Below are 19,310 nucleotides of genomic sequence, written 5' to 3'. Positions count from 1 at the left end.
TAATCTTTCATCATAAGTCAACCCCTTCATCCCAGGGATCAATCTAGTAAACCTCCTCTGGACCGTCTCCAAAGCCAGTATATCGTTCCTCAAATATGGAGACCAGAACTGGACACAGTACTCCAGGTGCGGTCTCACCAGTACCTTATACAGTTGCAACATTACCTCCCTACTCCTGAATTCAATTCCTCTAGCGATGAAGGCCAACATTCCATTTGCCTTCTTAATAACCTGCTGCACCTGCAACCTAACCTTTTGCGATTCATGCACAAGCACTCCCAAGTCCCTCTGCACAATGGGATACTGTAGTTTTTCACCCTTTAAATAATATTCGGCTCTTTTATTTTTCTTGCCAAAGTGGATAACCTCACACTTACTAACATTGTACTCCATCTGCCAGACCTTTGCCCACTCATCCAGCTTAACTATATCCCTCTGCAGACTCTCCACATCCTCATTACAATTTGCTCTTCCACTCAATTTGGTGTCATCCGCAAACTTGGCTACACCACATTTTGTCCCCTCCTCCAAGTCATCAATGTAAATGATGAACAGTTGTGGGCCTAACACCGACCCCTGCGGCACCCCACTTACCATTCTCTGCCAACCTGAAAAACTCCCACTTACCCCGACTCTGCCTCCTGTCAGACAACTAATTTTCAATCCAGGCCAATATACTTCCCTGGACTCCACTTTCCTGTAACTTACTGATAAGTCTCTTGTGCGGCACCATATCAAACGCTTTCTGGAAATCCAAATATACAACATCAATCTGTTCCCCTCTATCCACTGCATCCATTATATCCTCAAACAACCCTAACAAGTTTGTCAAACAAGATCTTCCCTTTCTAAAACCATGCAAATCCTCATCTGAAAAAGTTATATTAAAATCACGGTCCCAGTCATTTTTAATCTTAGCCATGGGGCTAATTTTAAATCAAATAGATCACTATAAATATGTGATGTCAATTCACTTTGGACAAATTGTAGATCAAAAGGTAAGTCAAGTATATTCAAATCTGCAATTCGAGGAAAAGCGTTCAATTTAGAATGAACAAAATTCTTAACTTGCAAATATCTAAAAAAAGTCTATTAGAAATCTTAAATTTAAATGACAAGTGTTCAATAGAAGCAAAGTTATTTTAAATAAATAAATCTTTAAAATGTTTAATACCAAATCTGTACCATTTCTTAAAGCCTTCATCTAATATTGAAGGCAGGAATAAATGGTTAACTATAATAGAACGAGCTAAAGAAAAATTATTATAACCAAAAAATTTCCTAAATTGAGCCCATATTTTCAATCTTATTCTCATCATCAGATTATGTGTCAATTTAGAAAATGAAAAGGGTAAAGCAGAACCTAAAATTGCCAACATGGACGATTTCTTAGAAAAATTCAGTTCCATTTCTCTCCAAGAAGGGTGACTTGCAAATTTATCAAATTTTAATAATAAAAGTGAACTGTATATTAATCTCCCAGTAATAAATTGAAAAATATGGAAGTGTCATTCCCCCATTCCTCATAGCTATACTTATACGTGTTTTTTTTTTCTCTGCCATATATATGAAGAAATAGTTTGTTTTCTACAGTGCTTCAAGAATTACATTCAGAATTAATGAAGGGAGTCGCCAAGCCAAAAATTGTAAGTTGTTTAGTGCCATAAAATATTCAAATGCAAGGGACTTTAAAAAATACATTGTTGGTGGAAATTTAAAATTGTGATCTAATTTAAAGTCTGCTGAATTTAAAATCATGATTCAAATAAATTGGTTGGACTTATGTAAAAGAAAAATATATTATTTTCTCAAAAAGAGAAGGATTCCTTTGAAGCAATGTTGCTAATGGGAATAATAAATGTGATACTGATAGGACAGAGACTAAATTCAAAATTATTGTTAAATAAAAAATAAGGTTGAGACAATGAATACCATGTATTGCTAGATGTTAATCAGGCTTCTGAGGGCTGCAATCCATAAGTTCTTATGAAGAATTATCTCTGAGAGGATCTTGTCAAATAGATCAAAATGTACTTGCTGTTGGATGAGAGGCATGAATGAAAGTATAGAATAAATACATCTAAACTGGAGGAAGCTGATGGACATAGAGTGAAGTCATCAGCAAAAGAAAGGGTAAGAACATTTTGAGTTCTGTAGAGATGAAGTAGCACTGAGTTACTGGAAAAGCTAGCAAAACAATCACGAATTATAGAATAATTTTAAAAATATTTTATTTAAAATTTTAAATCACCTAGAAAAATACATATATAGATGTATTGATGTCAAATTACATGTGAATATTTTAAACTCTCCCTCTCTCCCTCCGAACTTCTCTCCCTAACCCTCCCCCTTACTAAACTAATAATAGTAAAACAAGGAATAGATAAGAAAAGAATATAGATAGATAGATAGATAGATGGATAGATAGATAGATAGATAGATAGATAGATAGATAATATAGGAGAATGTTAATCTAAAAATTGATCTAATATGTGGAGCACAGGCTCACCCATCTGACCAGATATTGAGATTTCTTTAAATTTTTAAACCAACGCTTTTTATACATGGGTTCCATATTTTCAAAAAGAAATGTTACTTAATGTGTATATTATGTTTTTTTTCAAGTGGAATACATGAATGTAATTCTGCATGGTATTCTCTCTAACCCTAAATCTCCTTAGATTTCCATGTAATAGCAATACATTTATTTGAAACAGATAAAGTAATGCATAAAAATTCTATTGGATATATAGTTAATCCCAATTTAATACAAATACTTTTAATATCTTCTAACAAAAATATCATAGGATCCATGGAAGACTTTGAGAAGAAATTGAGTTGTGATAGGCATTGTTAAGAGTATTGGGTTTCAGTTAAGGTGTATTTAGTTTCAATTAATATGGTGTGAGAAATATGGCATTTACAATGAGTAATCAAAATATGTTTGACCATAAGACCGTAAGGCAAAAGAGCAGGAAAAGGCTATTCAGTCCATCAAGACTGCTCTGCAATTCGATCAGACCAGATATATATTTTCCTTCTCAACCCCATTCTCCTGTGCCTTACCTTTGACACCCTAACTAATCAAGAATCTATCAACCACTACATTAAATTTGCTAAATCGGTTGGTCTTCACAGCTGTCTATGGCAACAAATTCCATAAATTCACCACCCACTGACTGAAGAAGTTCCTCAACTCTGTTGTAAAGGAACATAATTTTATTCTGAGAGTCCAAGACTCTCCAACAACTGAAAACATCTTCTCCATGTCCACTCTCTCTAGGCCTATCAGTATTTGGTAGATTTCAATGAGATCTCTCTCACCCTTCCAATGTCCAGTGAGTACAGGCCAGACCTATGAAACACTCCTCATTCGTGAACCCAGTCACCCCTGGATAAATTCTGTAAACCCTCTCAGGACTCTCCAGCACTAATACATCCTTCTTTAGATATGGGGCCTCAAACTGCTCATAATACTCCAAATGTGATCTGACCAATGCTTTATAAGTCCTCAGCATTTTATCCTTGCTTATATTTATTCTTGTTCTCTTGCAATAAAGGCTTACTGTGACTTACATGCAAATTAACCTCCATAGACTAGGAAACCTAAGTCCCTTTGGACCTCTAATTTCTGAAATCTCTCCCCATTTAGAAAATAGTTAATGCCCTTATTCCTTTGACCAAAGTGCATAACTTCCCTACAATGTATTCCATGTGCCAGTTCTTTGCCCATACTCATAACCTACCCAGGTCCTTCTGTAGACCTCTTGCTTCCTTCACACTAACTGCCCTTCTATATAGCTTTGTATCAGTTGCAAACTTGGCTGTAAAGCCATCCAGTTCATTAACATATAACATGGAAAGTAATGAAGCCACTTCTATCCATGCTAGTACCTTTCTTGCAGTACCATGGGCTCCTATCTGGTTTAGCAGCCTCACGTGTGGCACCTTGTCAAATGCTTTCAGAAAATCCAAGTAAACAACATCTGCTGACTCTCCTCTGTCCTTCCCATTACTTACTTCAACAATTCCAACAGATTTGTCAGTCAAGATCTTCCCTGAAGGAAAGCATGCTGACTTTGGGCTATTTTATCAAGTGCTTCCAAGTACCCTGAAACCTCATCTTTAATAATTGACATTAAAATTTCACCAACCTCCATAATCTGGCTAATTGGTTTATAATTTACTGTATTTTGCCTCTCTTTTCTTAAAGAGTGGAGTGACTATTTCAATTTTACAGTACCCTGGAACCATTCTCGATTTAAGGATTCCTGAAATATATCGCCACGAATGCCTCCATACCTTTAACTATCTCTTTCAGAACCCTCGGGTGAAGTCCATTCGGTCCAGGTGACTTTTCCACCTTCAGCTTCCCAAGCACCTTCTTCTTAAATTAATTTTTTAAATTAGACATACAGCATGATAACAGGACCTTCCAGCCCATGAGCCCATGCTACCCAAATACACCAACCAACCTATTAAATCCATACGTTCTGAAAGTGAAAGGAAACTTAAAAACTCAGGGAAAACTCTCACAGACATGGAGAGATCATATAAACTCCTTACACGCAATGCTGGATTCAAACCCGGCTCTCTGGCACTGTAGTACTGTTGCACTAACCGCTATACTATCCATGCAGCCTAATAGCAACTACACATACTTCTATTCCATGACTCTCTTGAATTTATGGCATGTAACAAGTGTCTTTCACAATGAAGAACAATGCAAAATTGCTTGTTCAGTTCATCGGATATATAGTGGAAAGTGTGCTGACTGTTGCATCACAGCCTGGTATGGGAACACCAATATCTCTGAGTGGAAAGCCCTGCACAAGGTAGTGAAAACAGCCTACTACATCACAGGCAAAACCCTCCCCACCATCTTGAACATCTATGTGGAACGCTGCCATCAGAGTGCAACAGCAAGCATCAAGGATACACACCACCCAGCACAAGCTCAGTTCTCATTGGTGCCATCAGGTACAGGTGCCACGAGACTCATATCACGAGGTTTAGGAATAGTTGCTATCCCTCAACCATCAGACTCCTAAAAAAACAAACCTAATCAGAGACCCATTTAGAACTTTTACTGTTCTTTGCACACCATTTAGTTTTTCCGTATTGCACAGTCAGTTGTTTATATTTCTTTCTTAGTTTACATTTCTCTTTTTTTGAATACAAATCCTTCTGCTTGTCTACAGTTTACAGTTACAGATCAGTAGAAGTTATGCCTGGTCCACAGGAAAAAGAATCTCAGGATTGTATGTGATGTCATGTACATATTGTGACAATAAATTTGAACTTTGAACTTTGACATTTCTTTGTTCCCCCTTACCTCTTTTCCAGGGTCATTCTCCAGTGGTCTTCTGACCACTCTTACCTCTCTTTTACTTGTTATATGTTTGAAAACATTATGTATCCTTTTTTATATTATTGGTTAGCCTGCCTTCACATTTCCTCTTTTCTCACGTTATTTTTTTTTTTAGTTGTCTTCTGCTAGTTTTTAAAAACTGCTCAAAGTTTCCCACTACTTACAAGTAGTTTCCCACTACTTTTTTTGGCGATATTGTGCAATATTGCTTTTATGCTGCCTTTGACTTGCCCTGTCAGTTACTGTTGTCCAATTCTCTCTTTAGAATGCATCTTCTTCTTTGGGATGAAATGAAAAGAGTCACCTATACCTTTTTGCTGATGGCAGGTGTACTGTGAAGAGCATTCTGTCTGGTTGTATCACAGTCTGGTACAGAGGTGCCAATATTCAGGACAGGAAAAAACTCCAGAGGATTGTTAACTTGGCCTGTGACATCAAGGGCACCACTCTTCACTTCAAGGACATCTACAAGAGGTGGTGTCTTAAGAAAGCAGTCTCTATCCTCAAGGACCCTCACCACTCAAGCCATGCCATCTTCAAAATGCTACCATTGAGAGAAAGATACATGAACCTGATGATGAAGACGCAATGGCTCAATGACAGCTTCTTCCCCTCTGCATCAGATTCCTGAATGAACAATGAACCGCAGACATTATCTCACTTTGTATTTTCCTTTTTCTTACACTATTTTATTTATTTTGAAATGTGGTTGATATCAATATTTGCATTTGATGCTGCCATAAAACAATGAATTTCTTGACATATTCGTGACAATAGATTCTGATTCTAAAGGATCCTGCATCTTCCAAATTACTCCCAGAAACCCCTACCATTGCTGATCTACCATCATCCCTGCTCAGGTCTCCTTGCAAAAAACTTTGGCCAGATCCACTATCACGCTTCCTTAGATACCTTTATTCCATTGAAATACTGATAGATCTGATTTTAGCCTCTCCATCTCAAACTGCAGAGTGTCTGCAATCATTTCATGATCACTGCTTCGTAAGGGTTCCTTTACCTTAAGCTTCCAAATCAAATCTAGTTCATTGTACAGCACCAAATCCAGAATGACCTTTTCCTTGCTGGGCTCAACCACAAGCTGCTCTAAAGAACACATCTGGTAGGCCTTCTATACTCCTTCTCTTGTGATCCCATGCCAACCTAATATTCCCAGTATATCTGCATATTAAAGCCCACCATAACCACCATAACATTGCCTTTCTTACATGCCTTCCCATTATAATTCATACTTCATATCTTGGCTACTATTTGGATGCCTGTACATAACCCCCCTCAGGGTCTTTTTATCCTTGCAGTTTCTTAACTCTACCCACAAGATTCCTATATCTTCTCATCCTATGTTCCTTCTTGCTGGGGATTTGTTTTTATTCTTTTTGGACACTTAGTAACAGATGGTTAACGTTAACAGCAAGTATGAATTACACAGAATTTTAATCTAATAGATAATGCAACAGAGAAAGAGGTCATCATTCATTGGGATATAGCAAATAAATTCATTTTCAAGATGGGAAAGGGTAGTTTTGGAATAAAAGGAATTGAAAATGTATTATAAGAAGTTAATTTCATTGATTCCCACTTCGATGGTGGGAGGAATCATTCGAATTATTTTAGTCAAAAGCACAGAGCTAGCGGAAGTAAATTTGATGTTGGTGTTAATTATGCAACAGAAAGTAGGACAGAGGTAGATCACCTAACAAAATTATGGAAATTGGCATTTGAGAGGAACCAAAAGTCAAAAAGGCAGCTGCACTTTGTTGAGTCTCTTTCTGCTTGAAGCCATTTTTGTGGCATTGAGAACCAAGTGCTGTCCTCCCTCTTTGAGGAAAACAGGAAGAATGCAAACAGCTGTGTAAACTCTTCATTGGTGGTCCGCACTTCAATCCACAGACAAAAGTCTTCATGAGAAATGGGACAGATTGACTGTGTGGGACCAACAGATGAAGTGCTCCAGGGCAAGTAGATTTTCTTACATATTCCTGTGTCTCTGAGGTAAATGGTGCAATGCCTGCCAGACCTCATAAACTAGATGGATTTGTTGTTGAACCTAAAAGGGCAGAATCAAGAAGGACTCCGCCATATCTGGAACTCATTTTGACTGAAGAAATCTTTGCCTGTGGCATGAGTGGAGAACTTTTAACAAAAAGACATTGTAAAATTGCTAAAATAATATTAAGCAACAAAGTGCAAAGAAGAGTGCTTTTAATTTTCTAATGTTTTGTGATTATAATATTGTTAAGAAATAGAAAAAGAGAATGGATGTAAAGAAGATGTAAGGGAGGTGTTGTCATGTGTGGTATTGCAGAGTTCCAAAATAAACCAGCAAGTTTCTAGAGAACAGGTTTTCTGATGGTAGTAATTTTAATTCTGGGAAAATCTAGGAAAGTTTTAAAAGTTAAAATTTAAATTTAAAACCCACACAGGCACAGGGAGACATGGAAACCCACGTAGACACAGGGAGAACGTACCAACTCCTCACAGACAGTGCTGGATTTGAACCGGGGTCAATGGGACTGTAATGGCATTGTGCTAACCACTACATTAACCACACCGGGGAGGTAAATAGAAATTAGAGCAGCCAAATTATTAGCTTTGACTCCCATCATATTTTTGATTACCGCTCAGCTCTTACTGGAGAAGCCATCAGACTGAAAGCAAGGACCAATCTTTGGCAGCTTTGGCCACAGATTAGAAGAACAACTATGAAAGGGGATTGAGAGTCAATGGCCTTGTGATTATTGGCTCAGTTACTGAAGTTGCAGAAATCACAGATAGATATAGTTGGTTCCATTTACTTCAAAGGGTATGTTTAATGAATTGGTCACTGTGCAGGTCCAGAAAGAGAAGAGATGGGTGAGTATCGGAAATGCCAGATAGGGAGTGCAGGAATTCCCTGTAGTCATTCTCCATCTTAGATACTGTTGAAGGGGAGAGGGGGTTGAATGGGGGTATGGAAATGTTGTTCCAGGAGGGTGATCACAGTCTTTTTCCCAGGACAGGCGAGGGAGAGGGAAAGGTTGAAAGGGAACTTGAGCAGCAATTTTTTTGCACATAGGGCCGGGAATATATGGAATCATCAGCCAGAAGAACTTGTATAGTTGGGTTTAATTGTCATGTTTAATATAAATCTAGAAAGGTATTTGGATAGGAAAGATTTAGAACAGCCATTTGCAATGGGGGCCCTGCAGCCCTCCCTGGTTGGGGGGGGGGGGTGGGCAGAGGGGGTGACAGAGAATATTTAAGTAAAAGCCTTGTTTTCTTTTGACCTCACATAAACTTAATTTTTTAATCATCTTTATTTAGTTGGTAGGAGAGAAGTACGGAAGAAACCAAACTAGACTGCTTCACAGGGAAGGGGGGCCATAAACTTTGAGCAGTCATAAGGGGGCCATTGCCAAAAAGGGGTTGAGAATGGCTGGTTTAGAACCATGGAACCATAGAATACTACAGCACAGAAAACAGGCCATTTAGTCCTTCTAGACTGTACCGAAACATCATTCCGCTCGTCCCACTGACCTGCACCCATTCCGTAACCTTACAGATCTCTTCTATCCATGTATCTATCCAATTTATTCTTAAAACTTAAGAGTGAGCCCACATTTACCATGTCAAATGGCAGCTCATTCCACACTCCCACCACTCTCTGAGTGAAGAAGCTCCTCCTATGTTTCCCCTAAATCTTTCCCCTTTCACCTGAAAGTCATGTCTTCTCATATTTATTTCTCCTAAACAAAGTGGAAAGAGCCTACTCCTATTTGCTCTGTCTATACCCCTCATAATTTTGTAAACCTCTATCAAGTCTCCCCTCATTCTTCTATGCTCCAAGGAATAATGTCCTAACCTGTTTAAACTTTCGCTGTAACTCAACTCCTGAAGACCTGGCAACATCCTAATAAATCTTCTCTGCACTCTCAATCTTACTGATATCCTTGCTGTAGTTTGGCGACCAGAACTGCACAAAATACTCCAAATTTGGCCTCACCAATGTCTTATTCAACCTCACCATAACATCCCAACTCCTTTACTCAATGCTTTGATTTATGAAGGCCAAGATGCCAAAAGCTTTCTTTACAACCCTGTCTACCTGTGATGCCACTTTCAAGGGATTATGTATCTGTTTTCCCAGATCCCTTTGTTCCTCTGCACTCCTTAATGCCCTACCATTTACTGTGTATGACCTACCTTGGTTAATCCTTCCAAAATGCAACACTTCACATTTGTGTTTTAAATTGTGTTTTAAATTAGATTCCATCTGCCATTTTTTGGCCCATTTTTCCAGTTGGTCCAGATTCCTCTGCAAGCTATGAAAGCCTTCCTTACTGTCCACAATGCTCCAAATATTAGTGTCATCAACAAACCTACTGATCCAATTTATCACATTATCATTGATATAGACAACAAACAACAATGTTCCAGCACCATTCGCTGAGGCACACCACTAATCACAGACCTCTGGTCTGAGAAGCAAGTATCCACTACCACTCTCTGTCTTCTCCCATTCAGCCAATTTGAAAACCAGTGTACAACCTCTCCGTGGATACCAAATGTCTGAACCTCCTCCCATATGGGACCTTGTCAAAGGCTTTACAGAAGTCCATGTAGACAATATCCACATCATTTCTTTCATCGACTTTCTTGATAACCTCCTTGAAAAACTCTATAAGATTCGTTGAACACGACCTACCACGCACAAAGCCATGCAGACTATCCTTAATCAGGCCTTAGTTATCCAAATACTTGTATATCCAATCTCTCAGAATACCCTCCAATAATTTACCTACTACTGACATCAGGCTCACTGGCCTGTAATTTCCTGGTTTACTTTTGGGGCCTTTTTAAAACAACAAAACAACATGAGCTAACCTCAATCCTCCAGCACCTCACCCATGGCTGAGGACATTTTAAATATTTCTTCCAGGGCTCCTGCAATTTCTACACTAGAACTGAGCGAATATCATGCCGGGTACAGGGGATTTATTGATCTTAGTTCACTGTAAGGCAGCAAGCTCCTCCTTCTCTTTAATCTCGATATGGTCCATGACACTACTGCTTGTTTCCTTTCCTTCCTTATCCACTATGCCAGTTTTATGAGTAAATATTGATGCAAAAAAACTGTTTAAGATCTCCCCATTCTCATTAGGCTCCACATATAGATGACCACTCTGATCTTCTAGCGGTCCAATTTTGTCCCTTACTATCCTTTTACTCTTAACATACTTGTAGAAACCCTTAGGGATTACCTTCACATTATCTGCCAAAGCAACCTCATGCCTTCTTTTAGCCTTCCTGATTTCCTTTTTTTCTTATATTTCTATACTCTTCTAGTACCTCATTTGCTCCTTGTTGTCTATACCTACTATGCATCCCTTGAAAACCAGGGATGCCTGTGCCTTTTAACTTTGCCTTTAATCCCAACAGGAACATGCAAACTCTGCACTCTCAAAATGTTGCCTTTGAAGGAATTCCACTTACTGAACACATTATTGCCAGAAAACCACTATCCCAATCCATTCTTCCTAGATCCTTTCTCATTTCCACAAAATTGGCCTTTCTCCAATTTAGAATCTCAACCCGAAGCCCAGACCTATTCTTATCCATAATTAAATTGAAACTACTAACATTATGGTCATTGGACCCAAAATATTCACCTACACATACTACTGTCACCTGACTTACCTGGTTCCCTAATAGATCAAGTATTGCATCCTCTCTCATTGGTATCTCTATATATTGATTTAGAAAACTTTCCAGGACACATTTGACAAACTCCAAGCCATCCAGCCCTTTCACAGTAAGGGAGTCCCAGTCAATATGCGGAAAGTTAAAATTTCCTACTATCATAACTTTCTGTTTCTTACATCGGTCTGCTATCTCTCTACAGATTTGCTCATCCAATTCCCTTTAACTATTGGGTGGTCTATAATACAACCCTATTAGTGTGATCACACCTTTCCTATTCCTCAGCTCCACCCATGTGGCCTCTGTAGATGAGCACTCTGGGCTGTTCTGTCTAAGCACAGCTGTGATATTTTCCCTGACTAGCAATGCCACTCCTCCCCCTTCCATCCCTCCTCTTCTATCACATCTGAAACAACAGAACCCCAGAACATTGAGCTGCCAGTCCCTCCTGGAACCAAGTCTCACTAATAGCAATAATGTCGTAATCCCACGTGCTCATCGACACCCTAAGAGCATCTGCCTTTCTGACAAATCACCTTGCATTGAAATAAATACACCTGAGAACATTTCTAACACATATAAACATTTGATTTCTGTTTATATGTGCAGACTTCTCATGACCTTTATCCTCCTCCACCTCACTATCTGCTCTAACACTCTGGTTCACATCCCCCTGCCGATCTAGTTTAAACCACCCAGAGCAACACTAGCAAACCTACCCGCAAGGGTATTTGTCCCCTCCAGTTCAAGTCCAAACTGTCCTGTCAGAACAGGTCCCACCTTCCCTGGCACAGATCCCTATTGTCCAGAAACATGAACCCCTCCCTCATGCACCATCTCATTAGTCATGTATTGACCTGCATTAACTTCCTATTTCTAGCCTCTCTAGCACATGGCACAGGTAGCACTCCTAAGATCGCAACCCTGGAGGTCAACTTTGCACCTAACTCCCTAAACTCAATTTGCAGGACCTCTTCATCCTTCCTACCCATGTCATCGACCCCTACATGGACCACGACATCTGGCTTCTCACCATCCCACCTGAGAATACCGAGAACTTGATCTGAGATATCGTAGACCCTGGCTCCAAGGAGGCAACAGGCCATCCAGGATTCTCAAGTCTCTCTCACAGAACCTCTTTTCTGTCTCCTTAACTATCAAATTTATTATTCTACCTCCTTCCCTTATGTTGAGGGTCCAGTCTCAGTGCCAGAGACCCGATCACTACAACTTGTCCCTGATAGGTCATTCTTATCAACAGTATCCAAATCAGTATACTTATTGTTGATGAGAATGGCCACGGGGGTGCTTTCTACTCTCTGACCATTCTCCTTCCCTTTCTTGACAGTCACCCAGCTACCTTCCTCCTGACATTTTGGGGTGACTGTCTCCCTGAAACTCCTCTCTATCACTACCTCTGCCTTCAGAATGATCTGGATTTCATCCAGCTCCAGCTCCAGTTCTATAACTTGGTTTGTCAGGAGCTGCAGCTGGATGCACCTTCTGCAAGTGTTGTCATCAGAAACAATTATGGTGTCTCAGATTTGCCACATCCCATAATCAGAGCAATCCACTGCCCTAGCTGACTCCATTACCTACTCCTAATTTAATTAAAGGAGTAAACTACCTCACCTGGCCTTACCTCATTGGATGCAAGCTCTTCTGAAGCCTCTGCTCTCCAAAGTCTCTCAAGCCAAAGGCTCAAAGCTCCACTCCTACCTTGAGCCACCCACACACTGGCCACCCCTCTTCAGCTTCCCTTACTTTTATTCATCCTTTCCAATAATTCAAATACTTACACCCACAAATCAACATTCTGTTTAGCCCTTCAGTTGTCCTCCTCGCTCTTCTTAAAACTGTCTCACTTACATTCACCTCTCTCCCAAATCTTTCACTAATCCTCTCACTTTGATGCTCCCACAATCCAAAAGAGGCGTATGGTTTAGAGGCATATGGGTCAAATGCAGGCAAATGGGATTAGAATAGATAGGCATCTTGGTTAAGATGGGCAAGTTTGCCAAATAGCCTGTTTCTGTGCTCTATTAATTTAAAAAAAATTAGTTAATATAATTTAGATATATAGCAGAGTAACAGGGCCCTTTTGGCCCCTGAGCCCATGCTGACTAATGACACTCAATTGACCTACAACCCCAGATACACTTTGAGTACACAGAGGAAACTGACACAAACATGGCGAGAACGTACAAACTCCTTACAGACAGTGCAGGATTTGAACCCCAGTCCTGCTCACTGGTGCTGTACCAGCGTTCTGCTAACTGCAATGCTAAACATGCCACCCTATTACTATTACTTGGTTGAAAGATGGAAAAGACAGGGAAATCCATATGTCGGGGTATAAAATATTCAGGCATGACAGTGAGTATGTAAAAGAGGAGGAGGTATTGTGCTGTTAGCCAATGAGAGCCTTTCCTCACTATTGAAGAATGATATCCTAGAAGGCTCATCAATCAAGGCCACGTGGGTAGAGATTAGGAGTAAAAAATTGTTGTCACTTTACTGGAGATATATTACAGGCCTCCCAACTGTAGGAAGAGTATTCAATCAAATAGGGTTATAGCATTATAGATATCTAGAGCATTAAAGATTAGAGGTGTGGAAATTTTGAGAAAAGTTCAAGTGAACTTTTTGACATAGAATCGACCAATAAGGGAAGGAAGAATACTGGACCTTCTCTTGGTGAATGAAGCTGGTCAAGTGATAGGAAGGTCAGAGAGGGAATTTTTGGATTAGTAACTGTTACTCTGTATATTGCAAAGTGATTATAGAAAGGGATAGGGAAGAATCACAAATAAACACCTTACATTAGGGGAAAGCCCATTTGATTAGCAGAAGGCAGGGCCAGGCTCTGGTTGGCTGGGAGCATCTACTTGCTGGCAACTATATATTTACATAGGGAGAATTATTCAAAGGTGGAAGAGCAAAGATTCAAGGCCAATGTGTTCCTATAAAGATAAGAGTTATGGGTAATTTGTTCAGGGAACCTTGGGTGTCAAAAATGATTGAGGTTTGTATAAAGCTATAACGGATTGTAGAAAGCCCTTCAGGCATTCAAAAGGTACACAGAAGTTGTTTAAAGAAGCAAGCTACGAAGGCAAGGAGGAGTCACAAAATTTCACTTGCAGAGAGGATTAAGGTTAATCCGAAGGCATTCAATTAATATACTAATGACAAAAAAATTATAAGGCAAAAGAGTGCGTCCCATTTGCCTTTCATCCACTTTGTTGTCACCTTCTACCCTGACCTCAAATTTACTCGGTCCAACTTTAGCAGCATTCTCCCTTTTCTCGATCTCCCTGTCTCCCTCCATCTCAGGAGATGAACATCTTCTATAAACACACCAACTTCCACAGTTACCTCAACTACACCTCTTCCCACCCTGTCCCCTATAAGGATACCATTCCATTCTCTCAATTCTTCTGTCTCTTTTGCATCTGCACCCAAAATGAGGACTTCCATGCCAGGTTATCAGAAATGTCATCTTTCTTCAAACAACGTGGCACTCACTCTTCTTCATCAATTCAGTTCTCACCTATATATCCTCTATTACCTGCATATCTGCCCTGGCCCCCTCTGCCCCCATGCACAACAAGAAAGTATTCCTCTTGTCCTCACTTACCACCTCACCAGCCTCTGCATCTAACACATCTCCTCTGCCATTTCCACCACCTACTACATGATCCCACCACGAGACACATATTCCCACTCCTCCCCTCTCCACCTTCTGCAGGGACTGTTCCCTCCATGACCCTTGTCCCCTCTTACCTCCCCACCAATCGTTCCCTTGGGACCTACCCCATGTGACCACATGAGATGCTTCACTTCCACCCACACCTTCTCCCTCATCACCATTCAGGGGTCCCAAACAATTCTTCCAAATGAAGCAACATTTCACTTGTGAATCTGCAGTGGTCATCTACTGCATCTGGTGCTCTTGTTGTGGTCTCCTCTACATCAGAGAGACTGGATGCAGACTGGGTGATCACTTTGTTGAGCACCTTGGTTCTGTCCACCACAATAGCGTGGATCTCCCAGTTGCCTCCCGTTTCAATTCTCCATCCCATTCCTCTTTCTTCTCCTGTCGCCTTTCCCTAACTTGGACTCTCCCTTCCATCTCCTTTTGCATAAACATGATAAATACCTACCCTGCCCCTTGTCATAGTCAATTTACATCTTTTGTTGTTCTGGATTCCTCCCCCATTGCCTGAGACTTTCTGCGATTTCCTGCTTCTGGCTTATTCCTCTTATTCCTTGAAGAAGGGCTCAGGCCCGAAATGTAACCAGTAATTCTTTGGCTCCAGCATTTCAATGTGTTTTTACTACAGTCACACTGTCTGCAGACTTTCGTATTTTTCCCCATTAGGAAAAATTGAGTTCATCTGTGCATGGACCCAATAGGTACTGAAAATCTGCACCAGCCAACTAGCTGAAGTGTTCACGGATATTTTCATCGTCTCATTGCTGCAGTCAGGGGTTCCCACCTGCTTCAAAAGGGCATCAATCATTGCAGTACCCAAGAAGAGTAGTGGGAGCTGCCTCAACAACTATTGCCCAGTAGCACTAACTTCTACTGTGATGAAATACTTTGAGAGGCTGGTCATGGTCAGAATTAACATGTATCTAAATAAAGGTTTGAATCCACTGTAATTTGTCTATTGTCACAATTGCTCCACAGCAGACACCATATCACTGGCTCTCCACTCACCTCTGGATCACCTCAGCAATTCATACATACGGCTGCTCTTCATCAACAGCACTTCAGCCTTCAACACCATTATTCCCTCAGTGCTGGTCAAGAAGCTACAGACTCTAGGCCTCTGTACCCCACTCTGCAACTGGATCTTTGACTTTCTCATCAGAAGACCACAGTGAGTACAAATTGGGAACATCTCCTTGTCAATAACACAGGTGCACCCCAAGGATGTGTGCTTAGTTCACTGCTCTACTCATTATACACCCAGGCACAATTCCAATGCTATCTACAAGTTTAATGATGACAGCGCAGTTATCGGCTAAATCACAAACATCAATGTGGAAGTGTACAGGAGGGAGGTAGAGCAGCTCTTTGAGTGGTGTCACAACAACAACCTTGCACTCAACGTTAGCAAAACCAAGGAGATGACTGTGGACTTTAGGAGGGAATCACGACATGACCCAGTCCTCATCAAGGACTCAGTAGTGGAGAGGATCAAGAACTTCAAATTCATGGGTGTCAACATCTCCGAGGATCTGTCCTGGAGCCTCCATGTTGATGCAATCATGAAGAAAGCCCACCAGCAGCTATACTTTGTGAGGTGTTTGAGGAGATTTGGTATGTCACTGAAGACTCTCAAAAACTTCTACAGGTGGACCATGGAGAGCATTTTGGCTGGTTGCCTCACTTGTCTGGTATGGAGGGGCCAAATCTCAGGAAAAGGAAAAACTCCACAGGATTGTTAACTCGGCCTGTGACATTACAGGCACCAGACTTCACTCCATTGAAGACATCTACATGAGGTGGTGTCTTGAAAAAGCAGCCTCTATCCTCAAAGACCCCCACCACCCAGGCCTTGCCTTCTTCACTCTGCTACCATCGGTAAAAAGGTACAGGAGCCTAAAGACAAGCACTCAACGGCACAAGGTCAGCTTCTTCCCCGCTGCCATCAGATTCCTGAATAATCAGTGAACAAAAGACACTGCTGTAGTGGTTCACTGGAGTCTTAATCGAACATACTCGGGAGGTTCTGAGTGATAGCATGATGTCAGAATGCGATGATGTAATTTGGAAGGTGCAGGGTTTTTAAGAACTGCATGTGACTGTTTGAATAAACAAATTTTACTGAACTTTAACTCGACTACGTCTGTTCATTTTCTCATTCTTCGTTTTACACTATGACACAGTTGCTAGGTTGGTGACCCTGACGGGCCCTACATGGACATTGCAGCAATTTCACTTAAGCTGCATGTCCTTTGGATGAGTCAACCTGAAGTTTGGTTCAGGCAGGCTGAGGTTCATAAGACAGAAGTGGACATCACTAAGAACTATCATGTGGTAAGCGCTCTCGACCAGGACACGGTCGGTCGAGTAGTGGATTCCCTTTATGGCCCACCAGCTCTCTGAAAGTACAAAGTCCTAACAGCCCTCCTTCTCCAGATTTATGGTCTCTCACAACGCAAGTGAGCTGCACAGCTCCTCCATATCAATGGCCTGGGGGACTGCACCTCTTCATATTAATGAATGACTTATTGGCACTGGCTGACAGCCATAGGCCTTGCTTGCTCTTCCAGCAGTTGTTTTTAGAGCTTATGCCAGAAGATATCTGCTTCATGTTGGCTGACAAGGACTTTGATAATCCTTGAACAATGGCTCCCTGTGCAGATATTCTTTGGTGTGCAAAACAGCAAGGCACAAAGTCCACAGAAATGTGTGCTGCATCACACCCAAAGGCCCAGGTTCCATGAGTACCGGCGATGAGGGCACATGTTCCCCTGGACATGCATGACTTCATGAGAACCACCTGGTGTTTTTACCATCAACGCTGGGGTTCTGGAGCTCGCTGCTGCCAACCCCCTTGCACTTTTCTGGGAAATGCCATGGCCAGTCGTCGCTAATGGCTACAGCAGCTGGCCACTGCAATAGCCTACTCTACATCTGGGACAAACTCTCTCAGCACAAATTTTTAGTCTTCATGGGTGCAGAGGTTAATGTCCTTCCTCCTTCGGGCTTTGATACCTGTACCAAGAGCACGGGTCCAGTGCTCACTCTGGTGAATAACAGTTTGATTCATACATACAGCACATGGACTGTACTCCTGAAATTCAGCAACAATAAGTCCACATGGAAGTTCATTTTTGCTGCTGTGTCCAGCTGTTGCTGGGTGCCAAATTCTTCAGAACCCACTCACTGATGGTGGACTTAAAATGGTGCCGGTTGGTGAACACCACAATGTTCCAGACTTTCTGCCTTGTAAAATCCAAACTAACTGCCCTAAACCTATATGTCATGGAGTACTTGAACAACGAATTCGCCAAACTTCTTGTGGAGTTTTCAGACATTGTCACTTCCCAGTTCTCTACTGCTACACCCAAACATGGCATCGCACAGTACATCCTCACCCAAGGATCTCCTCTACACACCTGAGGCTGCCATTTGCTGCCCAACAAGTTGTCGGTTTCAAAACAAGAGTTCCATATGCAGGTCTGACAGCCTGTCGACTTCCCCACTACATGTATTGCCCAAAGTCATGGGAGGCTGGAAACCTTGCAGGAATTAAAGGTGTCTCAACAATGCTACCACTGCAGACTGCTACCACTGCAGACTGCTACCCTGTACAGTTAATCTTCATGGGGCTAGGATATTTTCTAAAATTGACTTGGTGCGTGGGTACCTGTAAACCAAGAGGTTGTGCCCGAGACCATCATCATTACACCATTCATCCTCTAGGAATTATTGAGAATGCCTTTTGGGTTCAAAAATGCTGCACAAACATTCCAGTGACTGATGGACGCAGTCGGGCGTGGCATAAACTTTCTTTTCGTATACTTGGACAACATTCTCATCGCCAGCCACTTCCACAAAGAGCACCTGCATCATCTGCGTTTACTCTGCCGCTGCCTACAGGAGTTCAGACTAACTGTGAACCCTGCCAACTGCAAATTCGGACAGTCCTCTATAGAATTCTTGGGACATCAGATCAGTAAACGGGGTGCCATTTCATTGCCTAGCAAGGTGGAAGCCATCCTCAAATTTGCAAGGCCCGATACCATCAAAGGACTCCAGGAATTTGTGGGTTTGGTCAATTTCTATTGTCACTTTCTACCCTCTGCTGCTCATATTATGAGACCCCGCTTCAACCTCATGTCCAGTGATGCTAAAGAACTCAAGTGGACAAAGGAGACAACGGTAGGATTCCAGCAGTCCAAAGATGCCCTAACAGAGGCAACATTGCTGGTCCATCCACAAATGAATGCTCCAACTGCCTTGATGATAGATGTGTCTGATGTGGCAGTAGGTGGTGTCTTGGAACAGTACACCAATGGAAAATGGAAGCCTCTAGCATCTTTTAGTAGGCACCTCCGCCCTCCGGAAATGAAATACAGCATGTTTGATAGGGAACTGCTGACACTGTACCTAGTGGTCAGACACTTACGCTATTTTTTGGAAGGCAGTGACTTCACGGTTTTTACTGACCACAAACTGGTAATGTTCGCCTTTGTGAAGGCATCAGATCCCTGGTCAGCCCGC

This window comes from Narcine bancroftii, chromosome 1 (genome assembly GCF_036971445.1).
Source record: "Narcine bancroftii isolate sNarBan1 chromosome 1, sNarBan1.hap1, whole genome shotgun sequence".
NCBI classification, from domain to species: Eukaryota; Metazoa; Chordata; class Chondrichthyes; order Torpediniformes; family Narcinidae; genus Narcine; species Narcine bancroftii.
This window is presented reverse-complemented; position numbering follows the sequence as displayed.